This window comes from Mus musculus, chromosome 3 (assembly GCF_000001635.26).
Source record: "Mus musculus strain C57BL/6J chromosome 3, GRCm38.p6 C57BL/6J".
NCBI classification, from domain to species: domain Eukaryota; kingdom Metazoa; phylum Chordata; class Mammalia; order Rodentia; family Muridae; genus Mus; species Mus musculus.
In genome coordinates, this window is record NC_000069.6 from 41973938 (window position 1) to 41979324 (window position 5387).

The following is a 5387-nucleotide window of genomic DNA, read 5'->3' on the forward strand; positions in this document are numbered from 1 at the left end:
AGTCCAAGTGAATCAAAGACCTCAACATAAATCCAGATACACTGAATCTAATAGTACAGAAAGTGGGAAAGAGCTTTGAACTCATTGGCACAGGGGGAAATTTCTTAAAGAGAACTCCAATGGCTCATGCCCTAAGATCAAGAACTGATGAATGGGACCTCATGAAACTGGAAAGTTTCTGTAAGGCAAAGTACATGGTTAATAAGACAAATCGGCAATCTACAGATTGGGAAAAAGAACTTCACTAACCACACACCCAATAGAGGGCTAATATCCAAAATATATAAAGAATTCAAGAAGCTAATCAGAAAAAAAATGCAATATAGAACTAAAATGAGATTTCACAAGTGAGGAATCTTGAATGGCTGAGAAATGTTCAAAGTCCTTGAGGATCAGAGAAATGCAAATCAAAACAACCCTGAGATTCTACCTTATACCAATCAGAATGGCTAAGATCAAAACCTCTGGTGACAACACATATTGGAGCGGATATGGAAAAAGAGGAACACTCCTCCATTGCTGTTGAGATTGCAAACTGGTACAACCAATCTGGAAATCAATCTGGAGGTTCCTCAGAAAATTGGAAATAGATCTTCCTGAAGACCCAACTATACCACTCTTGGGAATATACCCAAAAGATGCCCCACCATGCCTCAGGGGCACATGTTCCACTGTGTCCATAGCAGTCTTATTTGTGATAGCCAGAAGCTAGAAACAACCCAGATGTTCCACGACAGAAGAATGGATACAGAAAATGTGGTTCATTTATACAATGCAATACTACTCAGCTATTAAGAATGAGGGCATCCTGAGTTGTGCAGGCAAATGGATGGAACTAGAAAATATGGTCCTGAGTGAGGTAACTCAGACCCAAAATGACATACATGGTATGTAGTCACTAATAAGTGGATGTTAACCAAAAAACTAAAAGAAAGAAGGAAAGAAAAAAGAAAGGAAAAGAAAAAGAAAAGAAAAGAAATGAAAAGAAAGAAAAAGGTACAGAATATCCAAGATATAGTCCTCAGAACTCAAAAATATCAACAAACTGAAGTGCCCAAGTGAGGACACCTCAATCCTACTTGAGAGAGAGAAGAAAGCAATCACAAGTGGAGAGGAAGGGAGGGAGGGACCTGAGAGGGAAAGTGGATGGGGGCAGGGGGAGAGGGAAGGGAGTGTAGGGGAGAGGGTAACCTGATCTGATATTAGGTGAGGGCAAAGGACTTAAGACCTGAGGGACAGCAGAAAGAATGGAAACAGGCAACATCAGGAGATAGGAGGTTGGGGGGATCCTCCAAAATGTACCAGAGACCTGGGAGGTGAAACACTCTCAGGATTCAAAGGGAGGGACTTTAGATGAAATGCCCAACAGTAGGGAGAGAGAACGTATAGAGCCCACCTCCAGCAGGATGACAGGACATCAAATGAGGGTGGGGGTTGCCATCCCACAGCCATAACTATGACCCATAATTGTTCCCATCTGAAAGAATTACAGGGATGGAATTGGAGTGGAGCCCGAGGAAAAGAAAATCCAACGACAGGCCCAAAGTTGGATCCAGCCCAAGAAGAGGTTCCAAGGCATGACACTATTACTGAGGCTATGGAGTGCCCACAAAAAGGAACCTAGCATGACTGTACTCCAGAAGACCCAAGAAGCCATGGACAGAGTCAGATGCAGATATTTGAACCCAATCAGTGGACAGAAGCAGTTGATCCCTGTTGTTGAATTAGGGAAAAGCTTAAAGAAGCTGTGGAGAAGGGTGATCCTATAGGAGGACCAGCAGTCTCATTTAATCTGGACCCCCGAGATTTCTCAAACACTGGACCACCAAACAGGCAGCATATACCAGCTGATATGAGGCCCCCAACATACATACAGTAGAGGACTGCTGAGTCTGTGTTCATTTAGACATGATGCACCTAACCTTCAAGAGACTGGAGGCCCCACTGAGTTTAGAGGTCAGGTGGGGAGGGGGATGGGGACATCCATGTGGAGACAGGGGTTGGGGAGAAGGTATGGGATGAGGAAAAGCTGGAAGGTAGAGGGGTTGGGGGATAAAATATGGAGTATAAATAAATAAATAAATAAATAAATAAATATAAATAAAAAATACAATTTTTGTTGCTTTTTTGGTGCCAATTTAAGTAGTTTTATCATTCCATGTTATTTGTTTTGGGTTCCTGTGGAACAATGCTACAACCTCTTCTTGGACTGACTTAATCCACCTCTTCAATGGTGGGGCCTGAAGAAGCACCACCAGATGGGGGAGCTCCTCCACCAGGGAAGCCATCAGGCATTCCCCCAGGCGTGCCACCAGCACTCTGGTACAGCTTGATAATGATAGGGTTGCAGACTTTCCCCAGTTCTTTCTGCTGATGCTCAAATTCTTCCTTCTCTGCAGTCTGGTTCTTATCCAGCCAGCTGATGATTTCATTGCACTTGTCAAGAATCTTCTGTTTGCCCTCACATTGATCTTGCCTTGAAGTTTCTCATCTTCCACAGTTGCTTTCATGTTGAAGGCATAGGACTCCAGTGAGTTCTTGGAGGAAACCTTATCTCTCTGCTTCTCATCCTCAGCTTTGTACTTCTCAGCTTCTTGGACCACTCACTCAATATCTTCCTTACTCAAGCGGCCCTTGTCATTGGTGATGGTGATCTCCTTTTCCCATGCTCTTATATACAGCAGAAACATTGAGGATACCATTGGCATTGATGTCAAAAGTAACCTCAATCTGAGGAACCCCACGGGTTGCTGGAGGGATACCCGTGAGGTCAAACTTTCCAAGCAGGTTGTTGTCCTTGGTCATAGTCCTTTCTCCTTCATACACCTGAATGAGTAGACCTGGCTGGTTGTCAGAGTAGGTGGTGCAAGTCTGTGTATGATTGGTGGGAATGGTGGTATTGCCCTTGATGAGGACAACCATGATTACACCAGAAGTTTCAATACCAAGGGAAAGAGGAGTGACATCCAAGAGCAGCGAATCCTGAGCATTCTCAGACTTGTATCCAGATAGAATGGCTGCCTGGACAGTTGCACCATAGGCAGCAGCTTCATCAGGGTTAATGCTCTTGTTCAGTTATTTTCCATTGAAGAAGTCTTGCAGAAGTTTCTGAATCTTGGAGATTCTGGTAGAACCACCCACCAAGAAAATATCATGGATCTGTAACTTGTCTAGTTTGGCATCTCCAAGGGCCTTCTCTACAGGGTCCAGTGTGCCACGGAACAGGTCAGCATTCAATTCCTCAGATCAATTTCCTCATAGAGAGAATCAATCTCAATATTGGCCTGGGTGCTGGAGGAGAGGGTGTGCTTGTTCCGCTCATAGGCTGTGTGGAGATGGCAGACAGCTCTCTTGTTCTCACTGATGTCCTTCTTGTTCTTTCACTAAAACTTGGCAATGAAATGGTTGACCATTTGGTTGTCAAAATCTTTTCCACCTAAGTGTGTGTCTCCAGCTGTTGATTTGACTTAAAAAATTACATCCTCAATAGTGAGGGCTGACACATCAAAAGTGCCACCTCCCAAGTCAAAAATCAGCATATTTCTTTCAGCTCCCACCTTCTTATCTAAGCCATAAGCAATAGCAGCAGCAGTTGGTTCATTGATGACTTGAAGAACATTGAGGCCAGCAATAGTTCCAGCATCTTTTGTTGCCTGCCACTGGGAGTCATTGAAGTAAGCTGGCACTGTGACCACCACATTGGTAACAGTCTTTCAGAGGTATGTTTTTGCAATTTCCTTCATCTTTGTCAGAACCATGGAGGACACTTCCTCTGAGTAAAAACTTTTTGTTTCCCCTTTGTCCCACTTGGACCTTGGGCCTGCCTGCATCATTCACCACCATGAAGGGCCAGTGCTTCATATCAGACTGAACAACAGCATCAATCAAACCTATGCCCGATCAGACGTTTGGCATCAAAAACTGTGTTGGGGTTCATTGCTACCTGATTCTTGGCCACATCCCCAATTAATTGCTCTGTGTCAGTGAAAGCAATGTAACTTGGCGTGGTGTGGTTACCCTGGTCATTGGCAATTATTTCCACCTTTCCATTGCTGGAAGACACCCACACAGGAGTGCCAAGATCAATGCCAACTGCAGGTCCCTTAGACATGGTTGCTTGCATGTAGTCCTGGCTGTGCTGACAACGAGACCACACAAATGCCTGACAGCTGCCTCTGAGTTCAATGAACTTTTGTTTTAAATTATTCTGAAAGATAGCTCGAGGTTAAAGAAAAACATACAGTAACAATTAAACTTTGAGATACATGTAATATTTAGATGAAGGACAAAGTATTTCAAAACTAAGAACTTGGGGGAAGAGGGCTGACCTCACGTGGGACATGACATGATATTATTCCAAGGTCCACAATGAAAGATGAATGGTAAAGATGCATACCATACAATTCTCTAGAGAAAGAATGAGAGAGAATGGGAAGGAGAGAAGGAGAGGAGGATGAAAAGGAGAGGAAGGGGAAGAAGACAGAGGTAGACCACAGAGAGAGCTCATGGCAGAGGGGATGATATTAAAAACTTAAAACCTGCTCAGCAACCTCAAAACAAAGAACAGACTACCAAATAAAACCTCAGTTATAACAGGGAATAGTTGGGAACTACATAGCGAGATGATAGACTTAAAACCAATTATAAAAATGACAATAGTCCATTGGTTTAAAAACATTTATCATAAAGGAAAGCAAAAACAAAATATACATAGTTGAAGAGTGAAGGGCTGAAGAGACACATGGTTAGTATTGGAAAGCAGGGCCTCTGTGTCAGTACCAGAGAAAGTAGGCACACACTGAAAATGTCTATGGGGGGGGGGGAGAGGTGAGTCTTTCATTGTCATATAACATTAATCAGAGATTTAAGACACACAAAGCAAAATAATTAAAAAACTGAAAGGAATAATTGACAAAATTTAAATTATAATTAATAATTTCAGTACATCCCTCCATAATGAATATAACAGTAAAATCAATAACAGTATAGAAGAAGACTTTAGATAGTTTCATCTAACTGGCTTTATTGAACACTATCCCAGCCCTAACTGACAACACACTCTTTTTAAGCACAAATGAAACATTAATACAGAAAACATTATAAAACAAATCTCAATTTTCCAGAAAAAAAAACAAAACAAACAAACCTCACAACTTAAATGACTTTAGGAAAAGTCCACCAAATATCTGGCAAAAAACAAACAAACAAACAAACACCAAACCAGTATTATTAACTCCTTCAGAAAATAGAAGTTTGTTTTCCATCACTCTGCAGTGTTTCCAGTTTTCCCTCTGTATACAAAATAGAAATATAGATGGTGATAAGAAACGATAACAGTAAGTATCCTCTGCAAACATAAGCACAATAATTCTCAGCAAAATGGAGGC

The 5387-nt window shown here is 42.0% G+C and overlaps 1 pseudogene; it reads right to left on the reverse strand.

Moving 5' to 3' along the window:
• On the reverse strand, positions 2129-4188 carry Gm7899 (predicted gene 7899; annotated as a pseudogene).